General features: G+C 53.0%; 1 protein-coding gene across 3 annotated transcripts in view; it reads left to right on the forward strand.

Annotated features, from left to right (window-relative positions):
- The window catches only part of PCP2 (Purkinje cell protein 2), a 178,935-nt gene that overhangs the window by 94,197 nt on the left and 70,533 nt on the right, over positions 1-14,205 (forward strand). The window lies entirely within an intron of this gene.

Here is a 14,205-nt window from a genome sequence, read left to right on the forward strand (position 1 = left end):
CAACAGGATGGTGCCCACTCACATTGAGGGTGGGTCTTCCTCTCCCAGTCCACGGACTCAAATATCAGCCTCCTCTGGTAACACCCTCACAGACACACCCAGAAGCAATGCTTCACCAGCCATCCAGGCATCCCCCATCCAGTCAAGTTGATACCAGGTGTTAATCATCACAGCATCACAGCACAGGGCAGAGTCAGCTGAGATAGACTCCCAGGTGGGACAGCAGTGAGATACTTACCTAGAGGTCTCACTCCTTGATGAGCCGGGTTAACTGATGGTCTTGAAGATGCAGACAGATTCTAATCAAACTTACTGACAGTGAGGTGGAGACTTGGGACCAATCGAAGAACAACAGAGACAGAATGACAGACAGACTTCAAGGCCAGGTACGGTGACTCATGCCTATAATCCCGGCACTTTGGGAGGCTGAGGTGGGCGGATCACCTGAGGTCAGGAGTTTGACCCCAGCCCGGCCAACATGGCGAAACCCTGTCTCTACTAAAAATGTAAACATTAACCGGGCGTGGTGGTGCGTGCCTGTAGTCCCAGCTATTCGGGAGGCTGAGGTGGGAGAATGGCTTGAATCGGGGAGGCGGAGGTTGCATTGAGCCGAGATCGCGCCACTGCATTCCAGCCTGGGCAAGAGAGCAAGACTCTAAAAAAAAAGAAAAAGAAAAACTGCCTTCTACAAAACCGGTCCCTGGCGCCCAAAATGTTGCAGACTGCTGCCATAGACGGTTCTTTTCGATAAACATAGAAATTGACCCTGTGGTCTTAAAGCTTGAAATTTGACATTTGTTTTATCTGGCCGAGCACAGTGGCTCATGCCTGCAATCCCGGCACTTTAGAAGGCTGAGGTGGATGAATCGCCTGAGCTCAGGAGTGCGAGACCAATCTGGTCAACTTGGCAAAACCCCGTCTCTACTAAAGGTGAAAAATTAGCCGGGCATGGTGGCGGGCACCTGTCATCCCAGGTACTCAGGAGGCTGAGGCAGGAGAATCGCTTGAACAGGGGACAGGGAGGTTGCAGTGAGCCAAGGTCGTGCCACTGTGCTCCATCCTGGGCAACAAGAGTGAAACTCTGTCTCAAATAAACAAACAAAAACATTTTGTTTTATCTGAGTGCCTTCTCAGGAAAGGACCCCCAGGCTCTCAAAAATCATCAGAGTTGAAACTCAGCAGACCGTCACATGCAGATGACGGAGACACCAGGCCGCTCACTCATCACGATTGCTTCCTGAACACTCCTGCCTTCCTGTTTTACCACATATTGTTCTATTTCTCCCCTGCTATGTAAACCCCTAATTTTAATCGGCCAGAGAGATGGATTTGAGACTGAGCTCCCATCTCCTTGGTTGCAGCATCCAATGAAAGCCTAAAGCCTTCTTGCTTGCAATAATCCTTGCCTCGGTGATTGGCTATCTGTGTGGTGAACAGCAGGACCTAGACCAAACCCCTGGTATTTCCGTAAACAACCCCAGCACTTTGGGAGGCGGAGGTGGGAAGATCACTTGTATCCGGTAGTTTGAGATCAGCCTAGGGCAACATACCACAACCTCATCTCTACTTTAAAAATAGGCTGGGCACAGTGACTCATGCCTGTAATCCCAGCACTTTGGGAGGCCGAGGTGGGCAGATCACCAGAGGTCAGGAGTTCGAGACCAGCCTGGCCAACATGGTGAAACCCCATCTCTAATAAAAATACAAAACTTAGCCGGGCATGGTGGTGGGTGCCTGTAATCTCAGCTACTCGGGAGGCTGAGGCAGGAGAATCACTTGAACCCAGGAGGTGGAGGTTGCAGTGAGCCAAGATGACGGCACTGCACTCCAGCCTGGGTGACAGAGCATGACTCTGTCTAAAAAAAAAAAAAAAAAAAAAAAGATTAAAACAACCTAGGTGTCCATAAACAGATGAATGGATAAGTGGAATGTGCTCCATCCATACAATAGAATACAATTCAGCCCTGAAAAGGAAGGAAATTCTGGGCCAGCTGTGGTGGCTCACGCCTGTAATCCCAGAACTTTGGGAGGCTGAGGCTGGGGGATCATCTGAGGTCAGGAGTTCAAGATAAGCCTGGGCAAGATAGTGAAACCCTGTCTCTACTAAAAATACAAAAATTAGCTGGGTGTGGTGGTACACACCTGTAATCCCAGCTACTTGGGAGGCTGAGGCAGGAGAACTGCTTGAACCCGGGAGGTGGAGGTTGCAGTGAGCAGAGACTGTGCCACCGCACCCCAGCCTGGGTGACAGAGCGAGACTCCTTCTCAAAAAAAAAAAAAAAAAAAGGAAGGAAATTTGGACACAGGCGATTATGCTAAGTGAAATAAGTCAGCCACAAAAAGACAAATATGGTATGATTACACATTATCCTACTCGTAGGAGGTCCCTAGAGTCACCACACTCACAGACACAAGAAGTCAAATGGGGGGTGCCAGGGGCTGGCGCATGGGGCAATGGGTAGTTGTTGTTCAATCGGTAAAGTTTCAGTTTTTGTTGAGTTTTTTTTTTTTCAGTTTTATAAGATGAAACAATTCCAGAGATTGGTTGTGCAACAACGTGAATATACTTAACACTACTGAGCTGTGTGCTTAAAAATAGCTGGCCAGGCACGGTGGCTCAAGCCTGTAATCCCAGCACTTTGGGAGGCCGAGACGGGTGGATCACGAGGTCAGGAGATCGAGACCATCCTGGCTAACACGGTGAAACCCCGTCTCTACTAAAAAAATACAAAAAACTAGCCGGGCGAGGTGGTGGACGCCTGTAGTCCCAGCTACTCAGGAGGCTGAGGCAGGAGAATGGCATAAACCCAGGAGGTGGAGCTTGCAGTGAGCTGAGATCCGGCCACTGCACTCCAGCCTGGGCGACAGAGAGAGACTCCGTCTCAAAAAAAAAACAAAAAACAAACCCAGTCTCTATTAAAAACACAAAAATTAGCCTGTGGTTGCTCACACCTGTAATCCCACGACTTTAGGAGGCCTGAGGTGTGAGGACCCCTTGAAGCTAAGAGTTGGAGACCAACCTAGACAACATGGCAAGATTCCGTCTCTACAACAACAAGGCCAGGTGCAGTGGCTCATACCTGTAATACCAGCACTTTGGGAGGGTGAAGCAGGCAGATCACGAGGTCAAGAGATCGAGACCATCCTGGCCAACATGGTGAAACCCCGTCTCTACTAAAAATACAAAAAATTAGCTGGGCCTGGTGGCCTGCGCCTGTAGTCCCAGCTACTTGGGAGGCTGAGGCCGGAGAATTGCTTGAACCCAGGAGGCAGAGGTTGCAGTGAGCCGAGATCGTGCCACTGCACTCCTGTCTGGTAACAGAGTAAGACGCCATCTCAAAAAAAAAAAAAAAAAAAAAAAAAACTATTTCTTTTTTTTTTTTTTTTTTTTTTGAAACGGAGTCTCACGCTGTTGCCCAGGCTGGAGTGCAGTGGCGCGATCTCGGCTCACTGCAAGCTCCGCCTCCTGGGTTCACGCCATTCTCCTGCCTCAGCCTCCTGAGTAGCTAGGACTACAGGCGCCCGCCACCGCGCCCGGCTAATTTTTTGTATTTTTAGTAGAGACGGGGTTTCACTGTGGTCTCGATCTCCTGACCTTGTGATCCGCCCGCCTCAGCCTCCCAAAGTGCTGGGATTACAGGCTTGAGCCACCGCGCCCGGCCAAAAAAACTATTTCTAATTAGCTGGATGTGGTGGCACATGCCTATAGTCCCAGGTACTGAGGATGCTGAAGTGGGAGGACCCCTTGAGCCCAGGAGTTGGGAGGTTGCAGTGAGCTATGATGGTGCCACTGCACTCCAGCCTGGGTGACAGAGTAAAACCCTGTCTCTAAAAAAAAAAAAAAAGAAAAAAGAAAGGGCCTTCTTATGTGTACCCCATCTGTCCTGTCCCACTAGACAGAAACTTAGTCCTAAAAATAAAAATATCTTTTTAAAATTTTTTTCTGAGATAGAGTTTCACTCTGTCATCCAGGCTGGAATGCAGTGGTGCAATCGTAACTCACTGCAGCCTTGACCTCCTGGGCTCAAGTGATCCTCCTACCTTAGCCTTCCTAGTAGCTGGAACTACAGGCACACACCACCATGCTTAGCTATTTTATTTTTTTGTAGAGATGGGGGTCTTGCTATGTTGCCCAGGCGGGTCTTGAACACCTGGCCTCAAGTCATCCTCCTGCCTCGGACTCCCAAAGCACTGAGATTACAGGTGTGAGCCACCATTCCTGGCCAAAAAAATAAAAATAAATTTGATTAGAAAAAAAAAAAGAAAAATTTGGCCAGGTGTGGTGGCTCACACCTGCAATCCTAGCACTTTGTGAGGCCAAGACGGGTGGACCACCTGAGATCAGGAGTTTGAGACCAGCCTGGCCAACATGGCAAAACCACATCTCTACGAAAAAATACAAAAATTAGCTGGGCGTGGTGTTGCATGCCTGTAATCCTAGCTACTTGGGAGGTTGACGCAGGAGAATTACTTAAACCCAAGAGGTGGAAGCTGCAGTGAGCCAAGACTGTGCCATTGCACTTACTTCAGCCTGGGCAACACAGCAAGACTCCGATGAAAGAAAAGAAAAAGAAAGATGGAAGGGAGGGAGGAAGGGAGGGACGGAGGAGGGAGGGAGGGAGGGAGGGAGGGAGGGAGGGAGGAAGGGGAAGGAAGGAAGGAAGGAAGGGAGGGAGGGAGGGAGGGAGGGGAAGGGAAAGAAAGGAGAGAAAGAAAGAAAGAGAGAGAAAGAAAGAAAGAGAAAGAAAGAGAGAGGGAGGGAGGGAGGGAGGAAGGAAGGAAGGAGGGAGGGAGGGAGGGAGGGGGGAAAGAAAGGAGGGAGGGAAAGAGAGAGAGAGAAAGAAAGAAAAGAAAGGAAGGAAGGAAGGAAGGGAAGGAAAAGAAAATTGTCATAGTGAAATGTTGGGGTTTGGGTCATGGTTGCTGCCCTCCTGGGGCCCACAGTCTGGCAGAGAGAGGAAGAGGTGGTGAGGACAGACAGAGAGGGTGTGCCCTCGTGGTGAGGTTTGACGTGAACAATTTTGGAAAAGCAATGCCCCCTCCGTTGCATTTCCAGCTTGGGGAGTGGGGTACAGGGAGAGAAAGTAGGGTCTGCCCTGGAGAGACCAAAGGGGGGTTTGTGCTGGAAAGCAGGGCATGGAGGTAGAAAAGTGCACCTTCCAGCAACTCCCTGATTCTTTTTAGGGGGTGTCCCCCCCAGTAGCCCCCTGAGTGACCACAGGGCAGCTCTCTCAGTCAGCAAATCGCTGGTGAGCTTGGAGCCCAGTTAGGGTTTCCTGGACAGAGCAGCCCTATGGTGATCCCACTTTCTAAAGACATGACTTTGAGACACAGTAGTCTGTTCTTATTAACCTCACACCCCTCTCCCCCGATCCCAGGAAACCCCCTCAGATCCCGAGGGCTTCTTCCTAGGAAGGCTGGGGAGTGTGGGGAAGTCCCCAGGGGGCTCTCCAAAGAAGCGGGGGCAGACAGAGTCTCCCTGTCAGGCCTGTCCCCCAAACTCCCGTGAGGATTCTTACCTTTCCTGTGTCCCCAGAGCCAGACACAGCTCAAAAGGATGAACGTAGCAGACACCAACAGAAAGCCCAGAGTTTGGGCCGGGCGCAGTGGCTCACTCCTGTAACCCCGGCATTTTGGGAGGCCGAGGTGGATGGATTATTTGACACCAGGAGTTCGAGACCAGCCCGGCCAACATAGGGAAACCCCGTCTCTACCAAAAAAAAATGCAAAAATTAGCCGGGCATGGTGGTGCACACCTGTCCAGCTACTGTGAAGGCTGAGGCACGAGAATCGCTTGAACCTGGGACACGGAGGCTGCAGTGAGCCGAGATCACGTCACTGCACTCCAGCCTGGGCAACAGAGCGAGACTCCCCTCAAAAATAAATAATAATAATAATAATAACAACAACATCTGTCTCCTAGGGTATAGTGGTCAGCTGAATAACAGCTCCCCAAAGATGGTCACATTCTAATCCCTGGAACCGGTGAGTAGGTCACCTTATATGGCCAACGGGGCTCTGCTGATGGAATTACCTCAAGGGTCTTGAGATGGGAGATCACCCCGGATTATCCAGGTGGCCCAATGTCATCACAGAGTCCTTACAAGAGGAGGCAGGAGGATGAGAGTCAGAGAGAGATTGGAAGAGGCTGTGCTTCTGGCTGTGAAGAGGATGGAAGAGCGGGACACAGTGGCTCATGCCTGTAATCCCAATGCTTTGGGAAGCCAAGGCAGGAGGATTGCTTTAAGGCCAGTAGCTGGGGACCAGCCTGGGCAGCATAGTGAGACCCTCATCTCTACAAAAAAAAAAAAATTTTTTTTTTTTTTTTTTTTTTGAGACAGACATCTTGCTCTGTTGCCAGGCTGGAGTGCAATGGCATGATCTCGGTTCAGTGCAAGCTCCGCCTCCTGGGTTCAAGTGATTCTCCTGCCTCAGCCTCCTGAGTAGCTGGGATTACAGGCACATGTCACCACCACGTCCAGCTAATTTTTATATTTTTAGTAAAGATGGGGTTTCACCATGTTGGCCAGGATGGTCTCGATCTCCTGACCTCATGATCCGCCCACCTCGGCCTCCCAAAGTGCTGGGATTACAGATATGAGCCACTGTGCCTGGCCTACAAAATAATTTTAAAATTAGCTGGGCAGGTGGCATGTGCCTGTGGTCCAAGCTACTCGGGAGGCTGAAGTGGGAGGATCGCCTGAGTCCAGGAGGTCAAGGATGCAGTGAGCCGTGATCATACCACTGCACTCCAGCCTGGGCAACAGAGCGAGACCATCTCTCCAAAAATAAAACAGAAAGGCGGGTCATTGTCACTGGAGGGGTGTACAGAGCGGGCAATGGAGAGGAGAAGGTGTTAGCCACAGAGGACCTTGCTGGCTGCCGGGTTGGGAGCTGCTTAATTATAAGAGAGATGGTTTCAGGAAATTGGACTAAAAATGCTCCCATTTTTAGAGCCTCCAGATATCTGGCATTGGGCTGAAGGCTTTATGCACAGAGCAACCTATGTGAGACAACTGTGGTTATCCCCACTTTACAGGTGAGAAAACTGGGGCCCAGAGAGGATTAAGTCACACAACAGGTAAAGGGGTGCAGCTGGGCTGGGAACCCATGGCCTTTAATCACCCACATCAGGGGTTACACAGTGGGGGCAGTGACCAGGTGTGTCCAGCAAACAGGCAGCACCCGCCACTGTCCTGACAGACCCAGAACCGGTATGAGAACCGCAGGGACGGAGGAGAAAAATACACGATCCCACACCGAAGTCCCTAGGGGTCTGGGTCCCTGAGGATGAGGTCTGGGGGCCTGGCGTCCTGGGTCCTTAAGAGACTAAGCCTCACTCACACCTATAATCCCAGCACTTTGGGAGGTCGAGGTGGGTGGCTCAACTGAGGTCAGGAGTTCAAGACCAGCCTGGCCAACTTGGTGAAACCCCATTTCTACTAAAAATACAAAAATTAGCTGGGTGTGGTGGTGGGTGCCTGTAATCCCAGCTACTCGGGAGGCTAAGGCAGGAGAATCGCTTGAACCCGGGAGGTGGAGTTTGCAGTGAGCCGAGATCGCGCCATTGCACTCCAGCCCGGGTGACAGAGCGAGACTCCGTCTCAAAAAAAAGAGACTAAGCCTGGGTCTCTGAGGGTGGGGTCTGGGGGCCTGGCTTCCTGGGTCCCTACGGGGCTGGAGGCCTGGGTCTCTCAAGGATTGAGAGGCTGGAGTCCTAACCTCCTGGGTCCCTGAAGGGCTGGGGATTTGAGTTCCTGAAGACGGGGTTTGGGGGCCTGTCTTCCTGATCCTTAGGGAGCTTAGCCTGAGTCCCTGAGGGCGGGGTCTGGGGGCTTGGTTTCCTGAATCTCTAAGGGGCTAGGGGGCCTGGGTCTCTGAGGGTGGGGCTTGGGGATCTGGTTTCCTGGGTCCCTAAGTAGCTGGGTCTCAGTCCCTGAGAGTGAGGGCCTGACTTCCTGAGGGAATCCCTAAGGGGCGGGGGGGCCTGAGTCCCTGAGAATGGGGTCTGGGGACCTGGCTTCCTGGGTCTTTAAGGGACTAAGCCTGGCTCCCTGAGGGTGGGGTCTGGGGGCCTGACTTCCTGGGTCCTTAAGTGACTGGGCCTGGGTCCCTAATGGGGGAGTCTGGGGACCCGGCTTCCTGGGTCCCTAAGGGGCTGAGGGTGCCTGGTTCCTGAGGATAGGGTCTGGGAGCCTGGCATCCTGGTTCCCTAAAGGGCTGGGGACTTGCGTTCCTGAAGATGGGCTTTGGGGGCCTGGTTTCCTGGATCCTCAGGGGGCTGAGCCTGGGTCCCTGAGGGTGGGGTCTGGGGACCTGACTTCCTGGGTCCTTAAGTGACTGGGCCTGGGTCCCTCAGAGTGGAGTCTGGGGCCTTGGCTTCCTGGATCCCTAAGGGTCTAGGGGGCCTGGTTCCCTGAGGGTGTGGTCTAGGGACCTGGCTTCTGGGTCTGTAAGGGCCTAGGGACCCTGGGTCCCTGAGGGTGGGGTCTGGGGGCCTGGCTTCCTGGGTCTCCAGGAAGGTGAAGGCCTGGGTCTGTGAGGGTGGAGCCTGGAGTCCAGGATTTCAGGGTCTCTGAGGGCGTTCTTGGAGAGAAATCCCCAAATCTCCCAGGCTGGGCCTGGGCTGCTCTCGGAAGTCTCAGGAACTGCTGGCTCAGCTCTCTGGTTCCTGGAAGCATCCTAGGGCCTTGAGGGGAGGGGACAGGGAGGCAATGAGTGGTCCAGGACCCCCCTCCTGGAGTTCTGGGGGGCCCTCTGGAGGGAAGGGTGTGGACAAGCCCATCTCTGTGTCCCCTCTTAGCCTGAGGACTCCCAGCCACACATACCAGTCCCCCCAAGCTCTCCCCGCCCCACTGCCGCAATCCACACCAAAAAAACAGCCTGGGTTTGGGCTCCAGATCCTGAGGTTCCCGGAAGATGAAAGTGCAATCCAGGCTCTTCTCATTCCACACGCCCCTTTCCTCTTCCTGTTGACTGGCTCTCTGCCTGAGTGGGGGTCAGGAAGCAGAGGGAACGAGGTGCATGTGACCGTGACTCAGGGCCGCCCTCCTGGCGCTTCTAGGAGTGGGGCATAGGTCCTGCCTCTGGGGAGCCCCCAGTCTCAGGAGGGGCCCATCCAGTGCAGGAGCTCAAGGCTGGGAAAAGAGGGGGCCATAGGACTACGGGCGGGTCAGGGATGGGTGTCAGGGAGGCTTCCATGCAAACTGGTGCTGCCGCTTGGCTCAGCACTTTAGGCAGGGAGCTGCCCGTGCGAAGGCTTGGAGACAGCCTGGTGTTTCAGAATTGTGTGACGTTCAGGCACTCTGGAGTCTCGGAGGAAGAGGCATGGGTGTGGCTGGAGAGACCAGCTGCCAGGCCTGAGCAGGCAGGACCCTTGAACTGCAGGGCGTGGGGGAGCTGGAGCTTTGGACCCAGGGCAGAAGGGAGCCATGGATGGTTGTAGGCAGAGAGAAGACATGGGCAGGTGGTTGCCATTCAGGGAAGACACAGAGGAGGGGTTTCAGGGAGACCACAAAGGAGGCTGTCATGAGGGTCTGGTGGGTGTGAGGACCCTAAGGGGAGCTGTCGTGGGGGCTGGAGTTGGGTAAATAGGGAGCGAGTGTTTCATGGGGACACAGTTTCAGTTTGGGAAGATGAGAAAGTTCCAGAGATGGATGGTGGTAATGGTTGCACAACAGTGTTCATGTGTTTCATGCTGCTGAACGGTGCACTTAAAAACGGCTACGAAGGTAATTTTTATGTTATGTATATTTTGCCACAATGAAAACAAAACAAAGCGTGATCTAGGAATCATGTTTTCAAAGCAGCGCTTCTCAACCACGGTGACTCTATCGGCGACTGGTGGCCAGAGATGCTTCTAGACATCCAACAATGCACAGGATGGCATCCCGACGAGGAATCATCAGCCCCAAATTCAACAGTGCAGTGCGGGAGAAACCCAGCTTTGAACACACCTCCTCCTGGAAGCCCCCTGGATTTGACACACCTACCGCCCTTCCTCCCCACCCCTGCACCCTTTCCTTCTCCCCTTCGTAACCCCAGGAGAGGTTAAACAGGTAGGGGAGCACAGGGCTGTGTCGGGATGGGGTTAGGGTCAGGGTAACCAGGCTCCATCCCGTTGGGACACAGTGCCAGGCCCTGTCCCAGGTGTGGGGGTTCTGCGATTAGAGCCTCGACGTGCCTCCGTCCTGTGCAGAGCAGAGGTTAGGGCTGGGATCAGAGCGTCGTGGGGTGAGGGGATCGAGTTGTAGTTGAGCTGGAGTTACGGTCAGGTCCGGGGCTGGGATGAGAGCTCAGCTGGAGATGGTTTAGGGTCGCTGTTGCTGGACACGCTAAACTCCTTCCTGTTGAATTCTGATGTAGGTCAAATGAAGAGTGAGACACAGCCTCTCCCAACACACAGAGGATCCCAAATCTGAAAGAAGAACCAACACCCACAGATCTGGGGCCCACATCCGTACAGCTTTCTGTTTTTCTCCCGAAGTGAGCAAGAGGCATGTTAACACCGCAGAGGGGAAGCGGGTGGGGCAGTCCCGTGACTGGGTCCCTGGGGCCCCAAAGCATCCTAGTGTTTGAGCTGAGTCTTGGCAGGGACCTAGCAGGCAGGGTGCTTTCGCCCCCCGGGAAGGACACGGTGGAGCCAGCCAGTGGGGTTGAGCTGGGGCACCTGGGCTTGTAGAACTCAGAAACAGCAAATTCCAACTGGGCACAGTGGCTCATGCCTGTAATCCCAGCACTTTGGGAGGCTGAGGTAGGAGAATCACTTGAGCCCAGGAGTTTGCGACCAGCCTGGGCAATATAGTGAGACCCCATTGCTACCAAAAATGTAAAAAGCTAGCCAGGCGTGGTGGTGCGTGCCTGTGGTCCCAGCTACTCAGGAAGAGAAAGTAGGAGAATCTCTTGAACCTCAGGAGGTTGAGGCTGCAGTGCGTCGTGATTGCATCACTGCACTCCAGCCTGGGAGACAGAGTGAGACTCCGTCTCTAAAAAAATATGGACACTTTTGTGGTATAGCTTTATTTAGTAGCAACGGGTGCTGGGCACAGGAATTTTTTTGTTTGTTTTCTGGGATTGCCCAGGCTGGAGTGCAATGGCACCATCTCAGCTCACTGCAACCTTCGCCTTCCAGGTTCAAGCGATTCTTCTGCCTCAGCCTCCTGAGTAACTGGGATTACAGGCACCCCCCACCACTTCTGGCTAATGTTTGTACTTTTTGGTAGAGATGGGGTTTCACCGTGTTGGCCAGGCTGGTCTCAAATTCCTGACCTCAGGTGATCCACTCACCTCAGCCTCTCAAAGTGCTGGGATGACAGGCGTGACACGCCCGGCCGGACACAGTTCTTAGTGTCTTGTGTGCGTATTGACACATCTAATTTTCACCACCATCCTAGGAATTTGATGCTTTGGTGATCATGGCTGCCTTATGTGAAGCACAGAGAGGTTAAGTGACTTGCCAAAGGTCACACAGCACTTCAACGGCAGAGCCAGGAATTTGAACCCAGGTAGCGTGGTTGAAGCATCTGCAGCCCTAGTCACTATGCCACCTAACCTTCTATATACTAAGACCCCTTGGCACGTTGCCTACCCTCCTCATCCTTCCCAAAATGTGTCCCCAGATCCTTAACCCCTTCCCCACACTCAACTGGGAAACTCCAAATCTCCACTTCTGAGTGGCCCGCCTCCCATGTCTCTCACTCCAGAAGATGCCTACCTGTGCCCTTACAACCCACCTCCCAACCAGGAGGGGGCTGGGCTGGGCCGGGCCATCCACTAGGGCTGGATGTCCCCACCGTGTCAGGGAGGGGCCTGGCTGGAATGTCCCCTGGACCCTGCACTCCAGAACAGCTGAGACCATGCTGCCTTGTCGGTCACCCTGGACCAAGTGGCCCTTGGTGCATGCTTGTTGAGTGAATGACTGGCTCTGGTGGTCTGAGGCTGTTCACTTTGGGTACCAAAATGTCCCCTCCACCTTGATCTGGGGTAATGGCCAAGGACGGAGATGGTAAAGAAGGGAGGGAGGGCCTGGGTGCGGTGGCTCACGCCTGTAATCCCAACACTTTGGGAGGCCGAGGTGGGCAGATCACTTGAGACCAGGAGTTCAAGACCAGCCTGGTCAACTTGGTGAAACCCCATCTCTGCTACAAATACAAAAAATTAGCCGGGTGTGGTGGTGCGCACCTGTAATCCCAGGTACTTGGGAGGCTGAGGCAGGAGAATCGCTTGAATCTGGGAGGCAGAGGTTACAGTGACCTGAGATCACTCCACTGCATTCCAGCCTGGATGACACCGCAAGACTCTGTCTCAAAAAAAGGAAGGGAAAGAGTTGGCCGGTGAGCATTGGAGAGGTCGCTGGGGGCTGCTGGGTGGACATTAGGGACAGCATTTGAGGCCAAGCCAGGGTGGGGGATTTGTCATGGGAGCAGGTAGGGTTGAGGACCCTAAGGGGGTCTGCCGTGGTGGCCAGGTAGGAGTGAGGGCCCTGGAGGGTCTGTTTTGGGGGGCAAGACAGGAGGTGGAGCCCGAAGAAGGGCTGTCATGGGGGCAGGATAGGAGTGGGGAGGCCATGGCGGAGGCTGTTCCAGGGACAAGGCAAACCAGGCAGGGGGAACCCTAAGAGGGGGATGTCACCTGGCCCAGGGGGAAAAGGGAGTGGCCAGAGGCAGCAGCTATGGAGATGGGGAGAAGCAGGTTATTTTTTTGAGAAGAGCCAGGCCCTGGTGCTGGGTGAGTGGTGGGGTGGAGGATTGGGAAGTGCTTGGACAAGGCCTGGGCCTGGGCCGGGGTGTCTGGGTGGATGGACGGACTGTCCCAGCAATGGGGACACAGGAGGAGGGGGAGGAGGAGGAAGCTTGGGAATAAGTCCAGCTGGGCCATGTTGTGAGGACACGGGATAAAGTCTATTTCCAGGATGGGGCTGGAATGGAGTTTGGTGTTTCTTTTCTGTTTTTCTTTCTTTCTTTCTTTCTTTTTTTTTTTTTTTTTTTTTTTTTTTTTTTTTTTTTTTTTTGAGACAGAGTTTAGCTCTTGTTGCCCAGACTGGAGTGCAATGGCGCGATCTTGGTTCACTGCAACCTCTGCCTCCTGGGTTCAAGTGATTCTCCTGCCTCAACCTCCCAAATAGCTAGGATTTCAGGTGCCCACCACCATGCCTGGCTAATTTTTTTTTTCTTTTTTTTTGTATTTTCAGTAGAGACAGAGTTTCACCGTGTTGGCCAGGCTGGTCTTGAACTTCTGACCTCAGGTGATCCACCTGCCTCGGCCTCCCAAAGTGCTGGGATTACAGGCGTGAGCCACCGCGCCCAGCCCCTTCCTTCCCTTTCCTTCCTTTCTTTCTTTCTTTCTTTTTTTATTTCTTTTTTCCTTTCTTTTCCTTTTTTCCTTTCCTTTTCTTTTTTTCTTTCTTTTTTCCTTTCTTTTCTTTCCTTCCTTTCTTTCTTTTTCCCTTCCTTTCCTTCTCTCTCTCTCTCTCTTTCTCTCTTTCTTTCTTTCATCTCACTATGTTGCCCGGGCGGATCTTGAACTCCTGGACTCAAGTGATCCACTCACCTCAGCCTCCCCAGTAGCTGGGACCACAGGCACGCACCACCATGCCCTGCTAATTTTTATAGTTTTTGTAGAGCCCACGGCTTGCTATGTTGTCCAGGCTGGTCTTCAACTCCCAGGCTCAAGTGATCCTCCCACCTCTGCCTCCCAAAGTGCTGGGATTACAGATGTGAGCCACCATGCCCAGCCAAAATTGTCCATATTTGACCTGAATATTATCTCATGTATCTTTCTTTTTCCCCCTTCTCTCCTTCCCTCCTGCTCTTCCTTCTCCCTCTCCTTCCTTCTGTCTTTTTCTTCCCTTCCTCTGCCTCTCTCTCCTCTTCCCTTTTTTCTTACTGGGACTCAAACTTGGGACATTTGACCCGGGAGCCTATTTGCTCAATCATCAAGAGACATAATCTCATGGTGGGGTGTCTACTGGTAAGTGTTGGCTGCCAGGATCCCAACTCCAGGCCGTGCTTCTAACCCAAGAGGTCCTGCCTCTGCCTAGAGCCTTCCATGGCTCCCCAGGGTCCTCTGTGATCGGCCATAGTGGTATAATGATTCCGTGTGCAATAACCCTGGTTCAAATCTTGACGCCAGCGCTCACCTCCTTCAGCCCTGTGGGAACTTGCTGCTTAACAGCTCTGGTTTTCACCCGATTCTCTTACCTGAGAA

This window comes from Macaca thibetana, chromosome 19 (assembly GCF_024542745.1).
Source record: "Macaca thibetana thibetana isolate TM-01 chromosome 19, ASM2454274v1, whole genome shotgun sequence".
NCBI classification, from domain to species: Eukaryota; Metazoa; Chordata; class Mammalia; order Primates; family Cercopithecidae; genus Macaca; species Macaca thibetana.